We start from the raw sequence: 25004 nt of genomic DNA on the forward strand, positions 1-25004 counted from the left end.
ATTATATCTGCTACAGTAAGATGACTTTACAGAGGAAATAGCACTTGAGCTTGCAACTGATGGATGAATGGAGGTTTGCTGGGCAGGCTAGCTGTGTTTGTTCCTGGCTTCAGAAATGGCATCCCGATTGGTCAATGCAATATGGTGCCTGGCCAAGGGATGAGTGGGTCCTGAAATCCAGCCTGCACTCCGCTGGGAGGAAGAGGTGCCTTTTCCTATTTTGCACAAAGGCACCATGTGGGTCTCCAGCCCTGAGATGTGGGCAAAGGCAGAGACATGTAGAAGAACAAGGTATGTTCTGAGAACCTGAGGAGCCCTGAGGAGCATTAGTTCAGAATTCTTAGTGTAAAAGTACGGAGTGAGAGGTGACGAGTCCCGACGAGACTAAGAACAGTGAAATGTAGTAAGGAGGAAATAGGAGGGGAAGGAGCATGGAGCCCAAACTCAGCACCCAGAAGCGCTTTGCCTCAGGTCACAGGCCAGGCCCTCAGCGGCATTCAAGGTCAGGGCTGCCTGACTTCAAAGCCTTAAAAATGCCCACACTTTAACTCAACAACTCCAGTTCTAGGAACCAATCCTAAGGAAATAAATGAAGATGTGTTCAAAGCTATAGGGACAGTCTGTGAAAAACCTTCTGTAACATTAAAAAACATTAAAAACAAAAGGAAGTAAAAAACAAAACAAAGCAAAATATTAAACATTTTTTTTTAAAGATTATTTATTTATTTATTTGACAGAGATAGAGACAGTGAGAGCGGGAACACAAGCAGGGGGAGGGGGAAGGGAGAAGTAGGCTTCCAGTTGAACAGGGAGCCCAATGCAGGGCTCGATCCCAGGAACCTGGGATCATGACCTGAGCCGAAGGCAGATGCTTAACGACTGAGCCACCCGGGTGCCCCAAAATATTAAACATTAAAAAAAAAGGAAATAATCTAAATGTCCAACAATAAGAAATTGGGTAAGTGTTTTGTATTAAAAATGTTGGAATCTAGGGGCACTCCCTGCTCAGCGGGAAGCCTGCTTCTCCCTCTCCGCACCGCCCCCCCCAGCCCCGCCCCGTGTTCCCTCTCTCGCTGTGTCTCTTTCTATCAAATAAATAAATAAAATCTTTAAAAAAAATGATGGAATCTAAAGTAGATATTAAAAAGATGCTTTATTTTATTTTTTTAAAGGATTTTATTTATTTATTTTAGACAGAGAGACAGAGGGAGAGTGGCGGGGAGGAAGGGGCAGAGGGAGAAGAGAATCTCAAGCAGACTCCACACTGAGCATCGAGCCTGATGTAGGGATTGATCCCAGGACTCTGAGATCACAACCTGAGCTGAAATCAAGAGTCGGACTCTCAAGCGACTGTGCCACCCAGGCGCCCCTAAAATGACGTTTTAAAAGTATATTTATTAATAGGGGAAAGTTCAGTACATTATTGAATGAAATGAGCAGATTAAACTACATACTGACTAATACTATTTTTTTTTAAATTTTTTTAAAATGTTTTATTTATTTATTCATGAGAGTCAGAGAGAGAGAGAGAGAGAGAGAGAGAAGCAGAGGGAGAAGCAGGCTCACCACAGAGCAGGGAGCCCGATGCGGGACTCGATCCCAGGACCCCGGGATCATGACCTGAGCCGAAGGCAGACGCTTAACCATCTGAGCCACCCAGGCGCCCCTGACTAATACTATTTTTATAAAGATATTGAATTTATACCTGGTAGGTCACAGTAGTGATTAACTTAAAGGATGTGATGATGGATGACTTTTATTTTCTATACTTTTTGCTGACCTGAATCTTCCAATTTTTTCCTATAATGAATAGGTCTTACTTATGCAGCAACAACAAATAAAGTTACAGTAGAGTATTTTACAAAGAGTTTCTATCTCTTCCCAGGGAAGATAGGGGCATCTGTTAGGATTAAATAAGGTAAAGCATTTAAACGTTCAGCACAGGGCTTGGCATATAGTTAAGCATCATTAAATGTTAGCTACCAATGCTACTATATATATATATATATCTCAACAACTACATCATTAACTACCACTATTACTCTAATTACTAGTCCTGTTTACAACAACAGTACTACCCCATACCATGGCTATCACTATCACTCCTGCTACTGGCTCTGGTTTGGGGCCAGGACTAGAAAGAAGGACAGTCTGGGGCTGTGATTTTGGTTTTCAGGACACCATCCAAATAAGAGGCTTTGTTTCAGTAGCAAGTTTTGGTTGGGAGGCAGAGTTAGAGATTAGAAAATGGAGTAGAGACTCAGCTCTCAGGCCAGCGCTGACCTTGGTGATGTCAGGTTCAGTGCCAGAGTGCTGGGTTGGAGCTGCAGGTGCCAGGAGAGGGCCTGGGCATGGGAGGGGTCTGCAGAGTCTGGGGACTCCTCAGAGAGCCTCACTAAGTCTGGGATTGCCGTGAAGGCCCAGTCACGCTTGCCTTCTTCCATATTCCATCTGAACCCAGACCAACTGCTCCCCCTTTCTTGAGTTCATCCCAGTGGAAATCTTGCCCAGAAAGCATATCCCTCTTGACCCTTTGTATCACCTCCCTCCAAGCTCTTACCCAGTTAGGGGTTCTCTTTCCAAAGCAGATCTTACACAATATTTTTTTTTTTTTAAGATTTTCTTTAGGGGCGCCTGAGTGGCTCAATTGTTTAACCGTCTGCCTTCGGCTCAGGTCATGATCCCAGGGTCCTGGGATCAAGCCCCACATCAGGCTCCCTGCTCAGTGGGGAGTCTGCTTCTCTTTCTCCCTCTGCTGCTCCTCCTGCTTGTGCTCTCCTGCTCTTTCTCTGTCAAATAAATAAATAAAATCTTTAAAAAAAATAAAGATTTTATTTCTTTATTTGAGGGAGTCAGAGAGAGTGATAGCTAGCATGAATGGGGGCGGGGGAGCAGAGGGAGAGGCAGAAGCAGACTCTGCTGAGCAGGGAGCCCGATGCAGGGCTCGATCCCAGCACCCCAAGATCACAGGCTGAGCTGAAGGCAGACACAACCGACTGAGCCACCCAGGTGCCCCAGACCTTATCCAATCTTCTCACCACTTCTTAAGTCTGCAACAGTTGGTGGTGCTCTTTGGACTATCTTCCTCTTCAAAAATTGTCTCCCACTGTGAGGTATTGGACAACCCCACGGCATCTTAGCCTATGCCAGCTAAATCCAACCACTTCTGGCTGTTTAATTGATTTGTTAACAGGAGGATCCCTAACTCTTAATGCCCCAATGATAAATGATTGCACATTCTTAGTCTCTGATAGCATTTTCTGGGAAGATATCCAGTGTGGCAGGATGCAGAGGCACCTGAAAAGAGCTTGATTTTTTTTTTTTAAAGATTCTAACATTTGTTTTGAAGTGTAATTTATGTGTAATACAATACATAGATATTAAGTGTACGGTTTGATGAATCTTGACAATTGCATATGCACATGTTACACCATTCTTACCAAGTTAGGGAATATTTCCATCACCCTGGGAGGTTCCCATGTGCCCATTTCCCCCACCCCACCAAATACAACAGTTGTTCTAGTTTTTATCATCACAGATTAGTCTTTCTAGAATTTCATGTAAATGGGATCATTGTTTTTGTCTGATTTCTTTTGCCCAACGTAATGTTTCTGAGATTCATCTGTGTTGCTGCCTGTATCCATAATTTCCTTTTACTGTTGAGTATATTCCATCATGTGAATATATGACAATTTGTTTATCCACTCACTTCTTGGTGCAAATGTGGGTTATTTCCAGTTTTTGGCTAATAGTGTCAAAGCTCCTGTGAAGATTCTTATACGAGCATTTTGGATATACGTTATTATTTTTCTTAAATAAATACTTGGGAGTGGAATTTCTTGGTCATAGGGTAGCTGTATATTTAGCCTTCTAAGAAGCCCCCAAAGAGTTTTCCAAAGTAGTTGTAGCATTTCAGACTTGCACTAACAATTATGAGCATTCCAGTTCTTCTACCTACTTGCTATTATTTGTGGTTGTCAGCTTTTAAAATTTTAGCCAGGCTGTTTTTTTTTTTTCCCCAAAGATTTTATTTATTTGACAGAGAGAGAGAGAGAGCACAAGTAGGCAGAGCGGCAGGCAGAAGGAGAGGGAGAAGCAGGTTCTCCGCCGAGCAGGGAGCCCAATGTGGGACTCGATCCCAGGATGCTGGGATCATGACCTGAGCTGAAGGCAGACGCTTAACCATCTGAGCCACCCAGGCACCCAGCCAGGCTGTTTTATTAGCTTTGTGCTTTATTAATGCAGCAGTGACACAAATTCTCCTTTATCTTTAAAAAATGTTATGGCTTTAAATTATGATTTATTTTGATCGTGGAATAAATATGTGAATGAGGGGTGCCTGGGTGGCTCAGTTGTTAAGCATCTGCCTTCGACTCAGGTCATGATCCCAGGTCCTGGGATCGAGACCTGCATCGACTCCCCGCTCCACGGGAAGCCTGTTTCTCCCTGTCCCACTCCCCCTGCTTGTGTTCACTCTCGCTGTGTCTCTCTCTATCAAATAAATAAAATCTTAAAATAAATAAATACGTGAATGAAAAAACCCGCAGAAAACAAACAAACAAAACCCCAAAATGCTATACACACTGGTGGGTGTATAATGGTATGTCATTAATACCTTTGGATTATTTACAAGTGATTCACTTAATTTTCAATTATTGGGGGATTTTTTGATATTATTATTTCTAATTTAATTCTGTTGAGGTCAGAGAACATAATCTTTTATTTTTATTTCTTTTAAAGATTTATTTATTTACTTTGGGAGGGGGAGGGCAGGAAGGGCTCAGAGAGGGAGGGAGAGAGAGAATCTCAAGCCGACTTCCTGCTCAATCCCACAGCCCATGAGATTATGACCTGAGCTGAAATCATGAGTTGCACTCTTAACAGACTGAGCCACCCAGGTGCCCTGAAACATAATCTTTTTTTTTTTTTAAAGATTTTATTTATTTATTTGAGAGAGAGAGAATGAGAGACAGAGAGCATGAGAGGGAGGAGGGTCAGAGGGAGAAGCAGACTCCCCGCTGAGCAGGGAGCCCGATGCGGGACTCGATCCCGGGACTCCAGGATCATGACCTGAGCCGAAGGCAGTCGCTTAACCAACTGAGCCACCCAGGCGCCCTGAAACATAATCTTTTAAATTCAGTCCTTTCAAATGCTTAAAGACCAACCTATGATATATTTTGGTGAATGTTCCATTTGCACTTATAAAGAATGCATAGTCTGCTGTTGTTGGGTGGAGTGTGCTATAAATTTATGTTAGGTCAGACTGGTTGCTAGTGTTCAAATCTTCCACATCTTTCCTGATTTTTTGTCTTTGCGGTCTATCAATAACTGAGAGAGGAATTTTTATTATTTTTTAATTTTTAAAATTTTTTTAAAGGTTTTATTTATTTATTTGACAGAGAAAGACACAGGGAGAGAGGGAACACAAGCAGGGGGAGTGGGAGAGGGAGAAGCAGGTGCCCTGAGAGAGGAATTTTTAATCTTCAACTATGATTGTCTATTTCTTCCTGTAATATTTTTGTTTCATTTAGTTTGAAGTTCTGGTTTAAGATGTATACACATTTAGTCTTATGAATTCTTAATTATTCATACTTAATTAATTCCTTTTAGTGAATTGACTTTTTTATTGTTATGAAATGAGCTTTAAAAAAATCTCTGTAATACTTATATTGAAACTGGCTGGGGCGCCTGGGTAGCTCAGTCGGTTGAGCGTCTGCCTTCAGCTCAGGTCATGATCTCACGGTCCTGGGATTGAGCCCCGTGTTGGGCTCCCTGCTCAACAGGGAGCCTGCCTCTCCCTCTCCCTCTGCTGCTTCCCCTCCTTGTGTGCTCTCTCTCTGTCAAATAAATAAATAAAAATGCTAAAAAAAGAAAGAAAGAAATGGCTTTCTTACATTTAGTGTATGCATAGTATTTTTCCATCCTTTATTGTCAACCAGTCTGTGTCTATTTTGAGTGTGTCTCTTATAAAAAGCATATAATTGGGCCTTGGTTTTTAAAAATCCACTCTGATAATCTTTTACATGAAGTGTTTAATCCATTTACATTTAATGCACTTGTCAATATGGTTGGGTTTAAGTTCACCATCTTATTTGGTTTTTATACATACCCTCTACAGTACTGCCCTTAGACAGAAGCAAGACTCTCCATTGTCCCACACCTCAGGGGGCCTTGTGCTTTGGAGTGCCTTTCTCAAGAATTTTAAGTCCTCCTTCAGTGCCTTGGACCAGTGAGCCTGGCAGTGCCATCTGGGCAGGGTGCCTCTGGACCAGACCTAGTCCTGTATGGATCCCTGCCACCAGAATGGTGCTGATACACTGGTTTGGGATGACTCTCAAGTTGGAAATGTTCAGGGCCCTGGGATAGTAATATGGCCACTGCCAACCCTTGGGCTTGAGTATATATGTGGGCCTGTGGGTAGGCTGTCCTCTGTTCATGTTACCACCATGGCATTGCTTCCATTCTGTAGTGCCTACCCTATGTCATCCCCCCGTACTCTAAAGCCAGTCAGACCAACCCCTCTGCAGGCTCTGAACTATGGGTCCCTCTTGCCTTCTGCTGATGTGGAGATGTGTGCTTTTGGCTTGTCTTTTTTTCTTTTTTTTTTAACCAGTTTAGAGATTTAATTCACATACAGTTCACATATTGAAGTGTACAAGTCGATGGTGTTTAGCGTATTCACAGAGTTGTGCAGCCATCCCTACAATTTTAGAGCACTTTCGTTATCCCCAAAAGAAACCATGTGGCCATTAGCAGTCACTCCCTATTTCCTCCATTAAGGCAGCCCTATGCCACCATTAGTCTACTTTATGTCTCTGTGGATTTGCCTATTGTGCACATTTCATATAAATGGAATCATATGATATGTGGTCCTTTGTGATTGGCTTCTTTCACTTAACGTAATGCTTCTGAGGTTTATCTTGTGTTGTACCATATATTAGTACTTCATTCTTTTTCATTGTCAAATAATATCCCATTGTATGACTATACCATGTAAATTTTTTCAAAAAAGATTTATTTATTTATTTCAGAGAGAGAGAGCACAAGTGGGAGGGGCAGAAGGAGAGACAATATGTCAGGTAGACTCCACGCTGAGCGTGGAGCCTGATGCAGGGCTCAGTCTCACCACCATGAGATCAGGACCTGAGCCCAAACCAAGAGTTGGTGCTTAACTGACTGAGCCACCCAGGTGCCTCTCTTGTCATTCTTGAAGAATATGCATCCATCACCACAGTCAATTTTAGAACATTTTCATTATTACCCCAGAAAGAATGCCCACACTCCTGAGCCATCACCACTCATTTTCCCTCAAGCCCTCCCAGTCCTAAGCAATAGGCAATCTATTTCTATGTATTTACTTATTCTCAACATTTCATATAAATGAAATCTTATAATATGTAGTCCTCTGTGATGGACTTCTTTGACTTAGCATAATGTTTTCTTGCTTTACCCATGTTGTACTTCCTGTCGCTAAGTAATATTTCATTGCATGGATATACCACATTTTATTTACCTATTTATCAGTTGATGGACATTTACATTGTTTCATCTTTTGGGCTGTTATGAGTAATGGTGCTATCAACATTCGTGTACAATTGTACAACTGTTTTGTGTGTGGACGTGTTTTTATTTCTCTCAGGTATATACCTAGGAGTAGGATTGTTGGGTCATGTGGTACTTTTATGTTTAACCTTTTTAAGAGTCACTAGACTATTTTCCAAAATGACTGCAGCATTTTACATTCTCACGAGAAGTGTATGAAAGTTCTAGTTTTTCTACATCCTTACCAACACTAGTTATTATCTGTCTTTTTAAAATTATAGTCATCCTAGTCAGTGGTATCTCGTTGTGGTTTTTACTTGCATTTCTCTAAGCTCTAATGATTTGAACATCTTTTCATGTGCTTGTTGGCCATTTATACATCTTATTTGGAGAAATGTCTATTCAAGTCCTTTTCCCATTTTTTTAAAAGATTTTTTTTTTTTTTAAGGAATCTCTACATCCAACATGGGGCTCAAACTCACAACCCCAAGAGTCACATGCTCCACCAGCTGACCCAGCCAGGCACCCCAGTTCTTTAACCATTTTTGAATTGGGTTGTTTATCCTTTTTTAAAATTGTGTCGTAGGAATTCTTTATATATTTTAGATACAGGTCCCTTATCAGATGTATGATTTTCAAATATATTCTCCCATTCTGTGGGTTGTACTTTTACTTTCTTGGTGGTATCCTTTGAAGTACAAAAAATTTTAATTTTGATGAAGTCCAATTTGTGCTTTTTTTCTTTTGTTGCTTGTGCTTTTTTTTTTTTTAAGATTTTATTTATTTATTTGAGAGAGAGCACGAGAGGGAAGAGGGTCAGAGGGAGAAGCAGACTCCCTGCTGAGCAGGGAGCCTGATGTGGGACTCGATCCCGGGACTCCAGGATCATGACCTGAGCCGAAGGCAGTCGCTTAACCAACTGAGCCACCCAGTCGCCCCTTCTTGCTTGTGCTTTTATTGTCATATCTAAAACAAACAAACAAACAAATCATTGCCTAATTAGAAGGGGTAAAACAGATTACACCCATATTCCTTCTAAGAATTTATAGTTTTATCTCTTGAATTTAGGTATTAGGTATTTTATACACTTTGAGTTACATTTTTAAAAAGATTTTATTTATTTATTTGAGAGAGAGATAGAGCTGGGGGAGGGGCAGAGGGAGAGGAAGAGAGAGAATCCTCAAGCAGACTCTCCACTGAGCACAGAGCCTGACGAGGGGCTCAATCCCATGACCCTGAGATCATGACCCGAGCCAAAATCAAGAGTCAGACGCTTAACCGACTAAACCATCTAGGCGCCCCAGTCCTGGGTTAATCTTAAACCATGCCTGGGGCGCCTGGGTGGCTCAGTGGATAAGCGTCTACCTTTGGCTCAGGTCGTGCTCCCAGGGTCCTGGGATCGAGCCCCGCATCGGGCTCCCTGCTCAGTGGGAAGCCTGTTTCTCCCTCTCCCACTCCCCTTGTTTGTGTTCCCTCTCTCGCTGTGTCTCTCTCTGTCAAATAAATAAATAAAATCTTAAAAACAAAAAATCTTAAACCATGCCTGACGAGGAATGGACATTCTTCTTGTGATTGGCTCCTTGGAGTATTGCTTCATAGTTCAGGAGTTAGCTAAGGATTTGAAGGAGTTTGCTGATTTGGGGGCTCTCTTCCTGTTCCTTCTTTTCTGAGAGTGCCCTTCAATTTCCAGCCGAACTGACAATGCCAAACTTAGACTCATTAACAAGAGTGCCAGTTTCTTCTTTGGCTCTATCCACCCTCCTCCCCCATGCACATCATGAAAACCTGTAAAAGCCAGATAAATATGGATCTCCCTCAGTATGTTTTCCTTTTTTTAAAGCACTAAATCTCTTCCAGTTTCTACCCTTTTGGTGACTCTCCAATGTCTTCAAATAATTGTTTTTTAATATTTTATTCAGAGTTTATAAATATATACAGTAGTCCCCCCTTATCTGTGGGGGATAACCTAAGAACACAGATGGTACTGAACCTATATATACTATGTGTTTTCCTATACATACATACCTATAATAAAGTTTAATGTATAAATTCAGCACAGAGATTAATAACAATAACTAATAATAAAACAACAGAACAATGATAACAACATACTATAATAAAAGTTGTGTGAATGTGGCCTCACACGTACACACACACACATAACACATCTTCTCATACTCTTCTCACGCTTCTTGTGATAATGTGAGATGATAAAATGCCTCCGTGATGAGATGAAGCGAAGTGAATGACGTAGGCTCTGTGATACAGTGTTAGGCCACCTTCTGAGGCTACGTCAGATGAAGGATCATCTATGTCCGGCCTGTGGTTGGCCAGAGGTAACTGAAACCACAGGAAGTGAAACCGCGGATAAGAGGGAACTACTGTATTCAATACGAGCTACTCTGCTTTTAGCAGAGCAGTCTGATCTATGACCTCATTGTCGGACTTTAGCTAGTCTGTGTACAAAAATGTGGAAGGACCAGCTATTTTCTGGACTGGAAGTCCAAAATTCTGGCAAAGCCTCAATCTTAAAGGGAAATCAGCTCATTTGCTCCTCCTTCTAGCACTCACAGGTTCATTATCACGTATTCCATGTTAGGCACTAGGCTAGCAGGAGACATGGTTCCCATCTTCAAGTTTACCATCTAGTGAAAAAACAAACATTGGTGTGGTGTTTCACTGTTTACAGAGCACACATTCTGTGACGTTTAATTGTCACTACAACTCTTGTTTCCCCCACTTAACAGAGGTGGAAACTCTTTGACCAAAACCTCCAGTTCTTGCTCAACCATGCCCACTGCACCTGGTCTTCCCTCGGGCTACCATTCCCCTGCCTCTCTGCTTGATTTTCAGCCATTAGCTCCTTCCATTTTCACTTCCCTGTCTGTCTTAGATCCCACGGCCCACCACTACTTCTGTCACTCTTTTGTTGATATTATAAAATCCTTCGTCTCTCTGACCTTTAATCACACCTTTGTGGAAGCACCCCAATCCCGGATGGACTGAACGATTTCCTTCTCTATGCATACAACTGGGTCTCTTTGTACCAGGGCGGTCTCACAGGTCTGCATGGATTCAAGTTTACGGTCACCAACGGAGCCCTCAACACTACCTGGTGATCCTGTTCCATCCTTCTGGCGAACATGCTCTTTCCCTCCATGCCACAACTACTCACACTTCCTCCATTCAAACTTCCAAGTCCTATCTCATCCTCTTGCTCTCAACAGCTGACTTGGCATCCATCTTTACCAAAAAACTAAACACCACCAAATTTACAAAGACCTGCATTTACATATATCCTCACTCCCTGTCCTCCTTTACAACGGACAAAGGTCCCTCCTCCTATCAGTTCCTCCACATGCACCCTGAAACCCACTTTTTGCAGCCTGCTCAGAAATCTTATGTTGATGATTCCCTCCCTTTTGAGGTTTCAACCTCTTCTCTATGGGCTCCTTCCCCAAAACTTTTAAATATTCTCAAGTTTCTCTTCATCTTAAAACAAAAACAAAAAACCTTCCACTCAATATTGTTCAAATACTAGCTCTTCTCAACTTTATCTGTAGATTGGACACAATCTCAACCAAAATCCCAGCAAGTTGTTTTGTGTATATTGACAAGCCAATCTAAAGTTTAAAAAGACCCATGGTGTGCCTGGCTGGCTCAGTTGGAAGAGCATGAGACTCTTGATCTCGGGGTTGTGAGTTCGAGCCTCACATTGGGTGTAGAAATTACTCAAAAAAAAAAAAAAAGACTTAGAGTAGCCAATTCAGTATTGAAGGAGAAGGATAAAGTCAGAAGAAGACTGACACTGCCTGCTTCAAGACTTACTATAAAGCTACAGTAATCAAGATAGTATGGGGTGGGCAAGAAGAATAAATGGATAGATAAATGGAAGAGAATAGAAAGCCCAGAAGTAGATACACAGGAATATAATCAACTGATCTTTGGCAAAGGACCAAAGGCAATCAATGGAGAAAACATAGTCTTTTCAACAAATGGTGCTGGCACAACCCGACATACAAAAAAGAGTCTAGAATAGACATACTTTTCACAAAAATTAACTCAAAATGGATCATAGACCTATATGTAAAATGCAAAACTATAAAACTACTAGAAGATAATATAGGAGAAAATCTAGGAGACCTTGAGCTTGGCAATGACTTTTTCAATACAACAGCAAAGGTAGTACAAATACTACTTTCACAAATGAAAGAAAAAATTTGATAAATGAGACTCCATTAAAATGAAAAACTTCCGCTCTGTGAAAGACGCTGTTAAAAGAATGAGAAGATAAGCCACAGACTGAAAAAATATTGGCAAGACACGAATCTAATAAAGAAATTGTGTTAAAAATATACAAAGAACTGTTTAAGCTCAACAATATGAAAATAGGCAACTCAATTAAAAAATGGGCCCCGAAAATGGGCAAAAAGATCTGAACAGACACCTTGCCAAAGAAGATGTACAGATGGCAAATAAGCATATGAAAAGACGTTAAACCTCATATGTCATTAAGGAATTGCAAATGAAAGCAACAAGATATTACTGCACGCATATTAGAATGGCTAGAACCCCAAACGCCAATCTCTGGTGAGTATATAGAACAACAGGAACTCTCCTTCATTGCTGGTGGGAATACAAAATGGCAGAACCAATTTGGAAGACAGTTTGGCAATTTCCTACAAAGCTAAACATAGTCTTATCATATGATCTGGCAATTTCGTACTTTGGTATTTGTCCAAATGAGTTGAAAACTTATGTCTGTGCAAAAACCTGCACACGTATGTTTTGGCAGCTTTATCCATAATTGCCAAAACTTAGAAGTAACCAAGACATTCTTCTACAGTTGAATGGATAAAAAACAGTGGTACATCTAGATCATGAAATATTATTCTGCAAAAAAAGAAATGAGCCATTGAGCCACAAAAGAAAACCCAGGGAATAATCTTAATGCATATTGCTAAGTGAAAGAAGCCAGTTTGAGAAGGCTACATATTCTGTGATTCCAACTGTGACATTCTAGAAAAAGCAAAACTATAGAGACAGTAAAAAGATCAGGGGTTGCCAGGGGCTTGGGGAGAGGGAGGGATGAAGAGGTGAATCACAGGGGATTTTTAGGGCAGTGACTACTTTGTACGATATTATACGATACTGTGTGGAGGGGGAGAAAGAATATATGGATACTCTCTGTATTTTCTGTGCAATTTTTCTGTAAACTGAAGCTTTAATAAATAAAGTTGATTAAATTAAACAAAACAAAGCAGTCACTACCTTCCTTCAATTCCATATCCCCCTATAGCTATTGTCATTTCTCTCTTCCCATGATGGCCATGCTTCTTGAAGGAGTTTGTCTAAGTACTACAGAAAATAATAATTGACACTGATTGAATGCTTATTATGTGCTGAAATGTAAATTGTTATATTTACCTCTCACAACAGTCCTATTGCATTGGTATTATTTTTATAGATTTGGACCCTGAGGTGTGAAAAGTTTGAGCCACTTGACCAACTTCACATTGTTAGTAAGTGTTGCAATCAGTATTTGAGGACAGGCTGCTGGACCTTAGGGGTAATGCTCTTAAATCACTCTACTCGTGGGCTCCATTTTCTCTCCAGGGGTTTGGCATTGCACAGCTCCACGGACCTCATTATTCTGTAGTCTGCGTTAATGGTGCCTCCTGGGGCATAACTTGAAAGGCGCCTTCCATGGCTGTGCCACGTGGTAGCCCTGCTTACCTCCCACCCATTCTTCGTCTCATTTCCGCCCCATCTCTTCACTGGATCTACTCTTGCTAAGGTCTATGACTACATTTTAATAGATCCAGCAGACACTTTTCCATCTTCTTATTTAACCCCTCAGCAGCATTTGACAGAGTTGACCGCTCCTTTCTTCTTGAAATGTTTTTTTCCCCCGCAGACGTCATGTTTCCTAGATTTCTTCCACCTCCTTTGGCTATTCTTTCTCCGTCTCCTCTGCTAGTTCTTTCTCCTCTGCTTGGCCGTCAAGTGCGGGTGCTCTGCGGGGTCTCGTCTTGGCCCTTTTATCTTGTTACCCTCATACACCCTGTAGGCGATCTACTCTTCCTCTTCGTTTATCATCTCTGAGTCTAGGACTCCAAAATTTATGTCTCCAACCTATTTGGCCCCAACGTTGGGATGTCTCATCGACATCTTATACTCCAAATGCTCAAAACTGAATCTTTCAGGTCCTTTGCCATACTTAACCAAACCCCGTTCCCCTTTATTTTACTTTGTGTTTGAAATATACATCCAAACAGAAAATTGCAAAAGTGCGTATGTAGAGTTTAGTGAGTGATTACAAAGTGAAATGACATAATTGCCATCTATATCAAGAGATGGAGCATCATTGGAAGCTCAGAGGTCATCTATGTGCCCCTCTCCAATCATAATCAACTCTCTCCTTCCTTGAGCAATCACTGACATGGTCTTCGGTGATGATCATTTCTTTGCTTTTTGTTATATTAGTTTCACCACTTATGTATGTATCCCTAAACAACGTAGTTCAGTATTTTAAACGTTATGAGTGGAATCACACTGTATGTTTTCTTTTCTGTCTTGCTTCTTTTTCTCAACAGAATGTTTATGACATTCATGCTTCTTGCCATGTTTCACTCTAGTGCATCCATTTTCACTACTGTATAACATTCCACTGTGTGACTAAACCATTGTTGATGATGCACACTGGGTTTATTTCCAGTTTTTTTTTTAATTTTTTAAAAGATTTTATTTATTTGAAAGAGAAAGAGACAGCGAAAGCAGGAACACAAGCAGGGGGAGTGGGAGAGGGAGAAGCAGGCTTCCCGCTGAGCAGGGAGCCTGACGTGGGACTCTATCCCAGGACCCTGGGATCATGACCTGAGCCAAAGGCAGACGCTTAACGACTGAGCCACCCAGGTGCCCTATTTCCAGTTTTTGGAACTGGGATTATAAACACTGCTTCTGTCGACCCTACTGTACAGGAATCCTTGTAATCATATGCATGCATATCTCTTGGTATATACCTAAGAGTGGACTTGTTGGGCCATACATTATTGTCAGTTTTACTAGATAATGCCAAACTGATTTCAAAAGCAATCGAACCAAGTTACACTTCTTGGGCAGTATATGGGAGTTCTGGTTGCTCCACACACTTACCAATATTTAATGCTATGTACTTGCAAAAGAGTTTTGAAGTTTTGCTGATCTGGTGGGTGTGGTTTTATTTGTATTTCTCTGGTGTCTAATGAAGCCGAGCACCTTTTTATGCATTTATCGGCCGTTTGGATTTCTTTTTTTGGTGAAGTGAGGTTTAAGCTTTTGCTATCTCAAGGTCTGGATTCTTACTGACTCTTCTGGGTAATTCCTTATGGTCTTGTCATCTTTCTGGTGCTTTTTTCCATGATTTATAAAAGTACCCATTATTTTTGGTTGCTTTCCGCCAGAGATCTGGACTGAAAAAGCTAGTCTGTTATTATTGGAAACTGGAAATTCTCTATTAGTTTCCTTAAAAAATTATTATTATTATTTAAAGAATTTATTTATTTATTTGAGAGAGAGAGAATGAGAGAGAGAGAGCACGAGAGGGAAGAGGGCCAGAGGGAGAAGGAGACTCCCCGCCGAGCAGGGAGCCCGATGTGGGACTCGATCCCGGGACTCCAGGATCATGACCTGAGCCGAAGGCAGTCGCTTAACCAATTGAGCCACCCAGGCGCCCAAAAAATTATTTTTAATGAGATATTTCTGGCATACAAAAAAGCGTAGGCAATTGGGGTGCTTGGGTGGCTCAGCTGGTTAGGTGTCTGACTCTTGATTTCAGCTCAGATCATGATCTCAGGGTGGTGAGATAGAGCCTCATATCAGGCTCCATGCTGAGCGTGGAGCCTGCTTAAGATTCTCTCTCTCCCTCTGCCCCTCCCCCCCACATGTCTCTTTCTCTCTCTCTAAAAAAAAAAAAAGAAAGAAAAAAAAGTATAGGTAATACCATAACCAATCACACACATAACCATGGTTCTGCTTAAAAAGTGAAACACTGCAGGTAAAATTAAGGCCCTTTAATATCCCTTTCCCCTTTTTCCCTAGAAGAAGTTAATATCCTGAATTTGGTTTCATCATTTCCTTGCACATTTTAATAATTTTTCTACAAATATCTTTATAATCTATATATGATATTTTGCTTGTTTCTTAATTTCATATAACTGGCATGAAATTGTATGTATCTTTTTGGCAACTAGTTTTATTTTGACAATTCTCTCTCTCTCTCCACCCAGTGTGGAGCTTGAACTCACAACCCCAAGATCAAGAGTCGCACACTCTTCTGATTGAGCCGGCCAGGGGCGGGGGGGGGGGGGGGGCTTACTTTTTAACTATTAGAACACAATGCCCCAGGGGTGCCTGGGTGGCTCAGTCATTCAGCATCTGCCTTCGGCTCAGGTTGTGATCCCAGGGTCCTGGGATCGAGCCCCGTGTCAGGCTCCCTCCTTCATGGGGAGTCTGCTCCTCCCTCTCCCACTTCCCCTGCTTGTGTTCCCTCTCTCGCTGTGTCTCTCTTTGTCAAATAAATAAATAAATAAAATCTTAAAAAAAAAAAGAGAAAACAATGCCCCAATCAACTTTCTTTTATATGTTTCTTTGTGCATGTGAACAAGAGTTTCTCTAGATTATAAACCTAGATGTGAAATGTGAATCAGGGGCGCCTGGGTGGCTCAGTTGGTTAAGCAACTGCCTTCGGCTCAGGTCTTGATCCTGGAGTCCCGGGATCGAGTCCCACATCGGGCTCCCCGCTCAGCGGGGAGTCTGCTTCTCCCTCTGACCCTCTTCCCTCTTGTGCTCTCTATCTCTCATTCTCTCTCTTTCTCAAATAAATAAATAAAATCTTTAAAAAAAAAAAAAAGAAATGTGAATCATATGTCAGAATATGTATCTTCTGTTTAGCAAGATATGGCCAAATTTCTCTTCAAAATTATTTAAATTTATTTTTCCATTAGTTATGCATGAAAGTGCTGGTTGCTCCAAATCCTTGCTAATTCTTGATTGCATCAGATTTCTAAATTTTTGCTAAATCTATATGTGTGAGAAAGTACCTAGTTATTTTATTTTTACTTTATTTTTTTTAAGATTTTATTTATTTTTGGACAGAGAGAGACACAGCGAGAGAGGGAACACAAGCAGGGGGAGTGGGAGAGGGAGAAGCAGCCTTCCCGCGGAGCAGGGAGCCTGATGTAGGGGCTTGATCCCAGGGCCCTGAGATCATGACCTGAGCAGAAGGCAGACGCTCAACGACTGAGCCACCCAGGTGCCCCTCATTTGTCTTTTTCTTACTGATTTTTTTTTTTAAACATTCTGGATGGTAATTCTTTGTCAGTCATATGAATTGTAAGTATCTTCACCCAGTCTGTCCTGAGTTTATATTGTCTTTCAGTGGACAGAATTTTGCATTTTAGTATAATCAAATTTATTAACAAATAGATAACAACAAACAGAAAATCCCACCCCCCAAAAACACACACACACAAAACAAACAGACAAAAGAAAACAGCAAACAAGATGGCATATTTTAATCTAACTCTGTCGATAATCACTTTAGATGTGAATAGTCTAAACATACCACTTAAAAGATAGAGGTTAGGAAGCAAGACCCAACTATATGCTGTGTATTAGAAATTCACTTTAAATATAGAGTATTCAATAGGTTAAAAATAGAAGAGTAGAGAAAAATTTACCATAAAAACACTAATCAAAAGAAAGCTGGAATGTTTATATTAATTTCACATAAAGTAGACTTCATAACAAGAACAGATCAGGGATAAAGAGGGACATAATATATTGATAAAAGGGTCATTTCTCCAAGAAGATATAGTGATCTTGAACATATATGTACCTAACAGTAGAGCTTCAAAATGTATGAAGCAAAACTAAAAGATCTAAGGGAGAAATAGAAAAATTCACAATTTTAATGGAAACTTCAATACTCTTCTTTCAGTAATTGATAGAACAGATAAACAGAAAATCTGTAAGGATACAGATATCTGAATAGCACTATCAACCAACTTGACCTAATTGAACTGACATTTATTGAACACTCTACTCCACAGCAGCAGAATATACATTTTTCTCAGATGCACAGGGACCATTAACCAAAATAGAACATATTCCGGGCCACAAAATAAACCTTAACACATTGAAAATAATATAAATCATACAAAATATCTATCATCTTAGATCATAATGGAATCAGAGAACAGTATCTGAAGATATTTGGAAGCTAAACTGCACTCCTCTAAATCACCTATGGGCCAAAGAGGAAGTCTTTGAACAAAATGAAAATTAAAATACAACATATTGAAATTTGTAGAATGACACTAAAGATGTGTTTTGAGGGAAATTTATAGCGTGAAACGTACATATTACAAAAGAAGAAATATCTAAAATCAATAACATAAGTTCTCACCTTAAAAGAAAGAAGAGTGAATTAAACCTAAAGCAAACAGAAGGAAAGAATTAAAGAACCAAAAACTGGTTCTTTGAAAGATCCATAAATGTGATAAACAACTAACCAGACTGACAGCTTTATGGCCACAGAGTTGATAACTTAGATGAAATGAACTGCTTCCTTGAAAGACACAAACTTCCAAAACTCACTCAAGGGAAAATAGATAACCTGAAAGACATCGAATTTGTAGTTAAAAACTTTTTTTAAAAAAAAGATTTTATTTATTTATTTGAAAGAGAGAGAGATAGCAAGAGCAGGAACACAAGCAGGGGGAGTGGGAGAGGGAGAAGCAGGCTTCCTGCGGAGCAAGGAGCCCAATGCAGGGCTCTATCCTAGGACCCTGGGATCAGGACCTGAGCCTAAGGCAGATGCTTAAAGACTGAGCCACCCAGGTGCCCCTGTAGTTAAAAACTTTCTAATTAATAGAACTCCAGGCTGAGATTAACTCACTGATAAATTTTACCAAACACATAAGGAAGAAATAATAGAATGCTGCACAATCTATTCCAGAAAATAGAAGAAGGAATATTTCCCAGCTTATTTTATAAAACCAGCATTGCCTTAATACCAAAATTAGACAAAGATGTTATGGGAAAAGAAAATTACTGATATCAGTATTCCTCATGGACATAGATACATAATTCCTCAACAAAATATCAGCAATTCAAATCCAGTAATATATAAAAAGGATAATGGGGAGGGCCTGGGTGGCTCAGTTGGTTAAGCATCTGACTTTGGCTCAGGTCATGATCTCAGGGTCCTGGAATTGAGTCCTACATCTGGCTCTGTGTTCAGCAGGGAGTCTGTTTCTCCCTCTCCCTCTGCCTCTCCCCCTACTCGTGCTCTCTCTCTCTCTCTCTCACAAATAAATAAATAAAATATTTTTTATTTATTTATTTATTTTTTAAATTTTTTTTAAAGATTTTATTTATTTATTTGAGAGAGAGAGAATGAGAGATAGAGAGCACGAGAGGGAAGAGGGTCAGAGGGAGAAGCAGACTCCCTGCTGAGCAGGGAGCCCGATGCGGGACTCGATCCCGGGACTCCAGGATCATGACCTGAGCCGAAGGCAGTCGCCTAACCAACTGAGCCACCCAGGCGCCCAAATATTTTTTTTTTTAAAAGCATAATACATCATGACCAAATGAATGCAAGTTTGGCTCAACATTCAAAAATCAATGCAATACATCATATTAACAGACCAAATAGGAAAATCCATATGATCATCTCAATAGATGCTGAAAAAGCATTTGACAAAAATCAACATTCATTCATGATAAAAACTTTCAGCAAACAAAGAATAGAGGGGGACTTCCTTAACCTAATAATGTGCAGGTAACACTAAACTTAATAGTGACAGATTGAGTGAAGATTGGGAACAAGACAAGGATGTCCTCTCTCACCATTCCTGTGACATAATAAATATATATTTGGTCTCTGCCCTCAGTTCTTGACACAGAGCTCCTAAAACACTTGTAATTTCCTGAGTGATAGGAATGTCTTTTGTTTTATTTATATTTATTTATGTATTTATGCAAAAATTCAGATTTTATTTTTACTTATTCTTACATTGCTGGGAGCTGATGTCAGGAACTTACAGGCAAACAATAACTTTTGTTAGCTGAACAAAAAAGAAACACAATGTGGCATTATCATTAGGTAAGACTTGCTTTTTTACATTTCACACATGAATGCAATATTATCCTTTCTTAAACAAAATGCCCAGATTACTAAAGAAACCATCTTTGGAGGAAGTGTTTAATAAGCATATTCTCTTAATGGGAGAGTTCATTGCCTCCTCTTAGAAGAAGGCTGTGTATGTAGTTATCTGTCAAATTTATCTGTGCAGCTCACAACATCTTATTGGGAACATCAATATTTCCACACCACAGTTCCCCGAATGACTTTATTTATTTATTTGTTTTTAAAGATTTTATTTATTTGTCAGACAGAGAGAGCACAAGCTGGGGGAGCGACAGGCAGAGGGATAAGCAGGCTCTCCGCTGAGCAGAGCAGGGAGCCCAATGCCTGAGGTGGGGCTTGATCCCAGGACCCTGGGATCTTGACCTGAGCTGAAGACAGACCCTTAACCTAATGAGCCACCCAGGCATCCCACCAAAATGACTTTAAAATCCCAAAATTCTGTGTCTCCTTTGGCTTGTTTCTCTCTTGATTCCACCCAGGCTTTATTAATGGTTCACTTTATATCATCATCTCCATCTTCATAAATTTTCTTTAGAACATTCATCAATCCCTCACTAGGATGTATTTTAGTGTTGTGGGAGGACTTTTCTTTCTTTCTTTCTTTCTTTTTCTTTCTTTCTTTCTTTCTTTCTTTCTTTCTTTCTTTCTTTCTTTCTTTCTTTCTTTCTTTCAAGATTTTTTTATCTATTTATTTGGGGGAGAGAGAGAGAGAGAGAGAGAGAGAGAGAGCATGAGAGGGGGGAGGGTCAGAGGGAGAAGCAGACTCCCCGCTGAGCAGGGAGCCCGATGTGGGACTCGATTCCGGGACTCCAGGATCATGACCTGAGCCGAAGGCAGTCGCTTAACCAACGGAGCCACCCAGGCACCCAGGGCTTTTCTTTCTCTCTGTCTTCTTTTTTCAACCTGAGTCAGGTAGTCTGACTCTGTGTTTTCTGCTTTCTTTCTATATAAGAACTGTATCTGTCTTGATTTTTTTTTGAACTGCCTTCCACGGAGATGGGTTTCAAGAGATTGTTCACAACCATGGAGTGACTCTTCCCATTTAGATTCTTTACCAAAAGATCAAATGAGCTCTCTCTGAAGTGCACCTGAACGTTCTCAGTGGGGATTTGATGAACTCCACTTAAGGTGATGTAGATTTTCACAAATTTATCTGCCGATCCCATCCGTAATTACTGATTTTCACTGTCTATCCCGTTGTGATGGGAGCAAGCACAGCACCTGGCTTTTCACTGTCAAGAAGTTCTGCTGTTCCCTGTGATTTCTGCTGCATCTTGGTCTTGATTTTTGTCAGCTGTAAGGGCATCACGTACTCTTTTTCTAGTGGCCTTTTCCAGCAGCACCTTCACCTCCTCTGGATCTTTCTGTAGCTCTTCTAAAGCTGAAGCCGTGGTCAGGCTGGGTCGGGCAAGGCCAGAGCTGCAGGCGCAGGGGAGAGAGCAGGAAACGGTGCAGGGAGCCTGCTCACTCAGAGGCAGAGCCCGCCCCCTGTGCATACAGCTGACCCTGAGCCAGATGTGACCGCCTCCTCAAGCGGCGCCTCCCAACTGTGTTTTGTTTTCCTGCGGTGACTCTTGGTGGGCTCCTGATTAGCTTCAGGGTGGAAACTGGTCACCGGAAAGATTCAGCCATGATTAGAAGTTTGGAACTTTCAGCCCTACCCACCCATCCTCCAGGAAGTATAGGAGGCTAGAGATTGAGTTAGTAATTCTGTTTACATGATGAAGCCGCCATAAAAATCCCTAAACTAGGGGGTTCAGGGAGCTTCCAGGTTGGTGAATGCATCCGTGAGCAGAGACCGTCATGCACCCCAAGTTCCTTGGGGCAGAAGCTCCTGTGCTCTGGACTCTTCCAGACCTTGCCCTGGGTACCTCTTTATCTGGTTGCTCGTTTGTATCCTTTATAATATCCTTTGTCATAAACCTGTTACTAGTTAGTAAAGTATTTCCCTGAGTTCCATTAAACTGTTCCAGCAAATTATTGTAGTTGAAGAGGGGGTCTTGGGAACCCCTGATTTGTAGGCAAGTTGGACAGAAGTATAGGTAACCTCCTAGCTCTGTGTCGTTAGTGTCAAAATTGAGCTAAATTGCAGGACACTAAATTGGTATCTGCAGAGAATTGGAGAATTTCTTGCTGTGGACAGCCCACACATTTGGTGTCACAAGTGTTGTGAATAGAAACAGACCCTATTAATTGGCATCAGAGGAGTGGGATTTGCTAAAACAGCCATGGCTCACAGAAACTTACGGCTTGGGAAGAGAAAGTAAGGAAGGGCAGGGAATAAGGAACCTTTGATCCCTGGACGGCCACCTAGTCCCTCATGGTCTGAAACTGCAGCTGGGCTGAGATCAGCCACGGATAGAATTTAGAAATGGGGGTAGACCTGATTCTCAAGGAGTTGGCTCATTAGATATATAAAGAAATGCAAAAATAACGAGAAGCATGCTAAATATACACTCCCTTGGTTATTATCTGTAACAGCCAAAGTGAAAGTAGAAGAATCTGGTGGGTTGGACTTGGATGCTGGACCACTAGCTTCAGCCACTAGCTTCAGAGTCTAAGCTGCAGCCGCTAGCCTCAAAGCTGCCTGCAAAGAGGAAAATTATGCTCTAAGGCCTCCGTTTCCCATGAAGGTTGTCAAGATGGGGGTGGGGGTAGGGACAAAACTGAGAAACTACTGAAAGCAGGAGTGTAGTGTGAAGGAGTTGTCTTATTTTGTAGATTGGTATCATCGGCTCCCTGAAGAACTTTTACTGAAGTGGGATTGTGAGAGTAATTGATTTGGGGGCTGTGTCTTTGGTTTTGAATGCTGTAGAACGGAAGAGTATGTTTGGGTTGATATAGGACCTGCAGCTCACCATGGAATAATCACAGATGGATGATACACGATCCAGGAATGCACAGGAGATTATTCAGGATGGAACAGCCAGCATGGTGGACGGGATAGAAAACACTGGGAAGTGTGTTTATCCTGAGAAGATGAACTACCCAACTTCCCCTATAAATGCCGAGTGGAACACTGCAGATGAAGCAGCAGATGAGCTTCCTATACAAGCCATGTGGGACTGGCTTTGTGGCTTTGTGATGACCAGGAGATTTTCACCTGCTGAATAAGCCCATTACCCTTGACATACGACAAGATGCTCCTTGACACAGGAGCCTAGTGCACCGGGTATCCAAAACCTGTGGGTGGAGTTTTAACAGGGCCTAAGATTAGATCAGGAGCGTATGCAGATGCAGCAGTTGATGGAATTAAATGAAAGCTGGGATGAAAATTGATGATGGTTCTGAGATGAATGGCCAGTATCCTGTTTGAAAGGCTGCTGTGTTAAGACTGTCAGATGGAGGGCGCCTGGGTGGCTCAGTCGTTAAGTGTCTGCCTTCCGCTCAGGTCATAATCCCAGGGTCCTGGGATCGAGCCCCACATCGGTCTCCCTGCTCCGTGGGAAGCCTGCTTCTCCTTCTCCCACTCCCCCTGCTTGTGTTCCCTCTCTCCCTGTGTCTCTCTCTGTCAAATAAATAAAATCTTAAAAAAAGAAAGAAAACCAGTATGTATGTTCTAAGAAGTCAAATATGCTCACTTGCTGTAGCTTAAAAAAAAAAAAAAGACTGTCAGATGGAGAGACTGAGAGAAGAGAATCATCTCTCAGTGGGCTCAACTGCATGCTGTTTTCTAGCGGTGATGCAAGAATTGAACACTGGTTAAAAGCCCCCGTGTTTGGGTTTTTACAGACTCATGGGCAGTGTCCAGTGGCCCGGCCATAGGGCCATGGTAGATGGGCAAGGGAAAACTGGACTAGTAAGGGGATGCCTGAATAGGGCGTGGCCATGAGGAAATCACTCTGGGAATTTAAGGAGCACATTAAAGCAGGGCGTGTCGATCCCCACTGGAAGAACTCCCTTCCGGATTTAGAAGGTGACTGACACCACGAAGTAGACCTTTTGGGGCACTCCGTTGAGGTGAGTGGGCATGTGGTGCTGCAGCAGTACATAGGTGGGCTGAATCTAGACATCTTCCTCTTGTGCTCTCTGAGACACACAATACCATAAGAGAGAGACTGCAGATGACTCTAGGAAAGATGCTCGGGGGAAGGCTGTGCACATAGATGGTGTGTGGACTACATTGGACCAATGCTGGTAGCCCTAGGGGACTATAAATAGGTCCTAACTGGAATGGACACTTACTTATACTGGGCTGGGCTTTGCATACTTGATAGTAGATCCAAATGCTAAAAACACTATTAAAGGTTTGGTACAGAAGACACTGTACCAATTTGCACCACTGAGGAACATTTCTTCAGACCAAGGGATGCACTTTATGGCCCATAGTGTCCAACAGGAGGCAAAGAGATATCACATTGAATAAAGGAATCATGTCATATATCATCCTCAGAGTAACTGTCCAATAGAGAATTGGAATAGGTAGTTGCAACATTTGCTGCCTAAAAGCAGGGGAGATAAAGTCATGAGGGGCTGGTTTACATGCCTTTCTGAGTATGTGCTCACACTCAGTGTTAGGGGGAGCTAAGGGGAGCCCCTTGGATGGGTCCTCCAACACTCTTGGGGACCTGGAGAAGGGGGTGGGGGAGGATGCCGGTGTGACTACATGGTTCCCCATGTCACCATGTTTACATGCCTTCCTGAGTGTGTGCTCACACTCAAGTGTGAGGGGGAGCTCAGGGGAGGCTACCTGGAGGGTCCTCCAACTCTCTTGGGGAACTGGGGAAGAGGGGGTGGGGGAGGATGCCAGTGTGACTACATGGTTCCCCATGTCACCATGTTTTCTTTCTTCCTACCTGATGCAGTGGTCCCAGGACCAGTGATGCAGCTGGGGGCACCAGGAGCAGGGATTAATGACACCTTCACAACTTTATGCCAGAAATCTTAAGGGCCTGATAGGGTGGACTGTGCCTGGACCGCATCTGGCAAAGCTGGGGTTAATGGTGGATACTGCTTGCTGCCTTGTGGTCAAGACAGCCACTATTTCTGCCCCTGTGTCACCCTTCTCTGTAGGAATGGGAATGGACTGACAGAGAGGAACTTGCTAAACTAGTATTGCCGTCGGCAACCTGGACCAGCTCAGTGGCTGGAACCTCGTTTGCTTTCCAAAGGTAGAAATGTTTGGGTAAACATAAATGGAGAGAAAGAGAAATAATGGTTGAGGATAAAGGAATGAATAAGTGGGTTATGCAATAAGAGGAATCTAACATTGTAATACCTTGAGAGAGGCTCAGAGCAAGAGAATACTGTTATCTTTCAGCACAGTTAT

General features: G+C 41.7%; 1 protein-coding gene, 1 non-coding gene and 1 pseudogene across 2 annotated transcripts in view; 2 read left to right on the forward strand and 1 right to left on the reverse strand.

Annotated features, from left to right (window-relative positions):
* The window catches only part of VAMP1 (vesicle associated membrane protein 1), a 79577-nt gene that overhangs the window by 43113 nt on the left and 11460 nt on the right, over window positions 1-25004 (forward strand). The gene's annotated exons all lie outside the window — the stretch shown is intronic.
* LOC113921601 lies at window positions 2268-21117 on the reverse strand (annotated as a pseudogene).
* TRNAK-CUU lies at window positions 11192-11264 on the forward strand. The gene has a single exon. It is a non-coding gene; the product is annotated as a tRNA-Lys (tRNA).

This window comes from Zalophus californianus, chromosome 9 (assembly GCF_009762305.2).
Source record: "Zalophus californianus isolate mZalCal1 chromosome 9, mZalCal1.pri.v2, whole genome shotgun sequence".
NCBI classification, from domain to species: Eukaryota; Metazoa; Chordata; class Mammalia; order Carnivora; family Otariidae; genus Zalophus; species Zalophus californianus.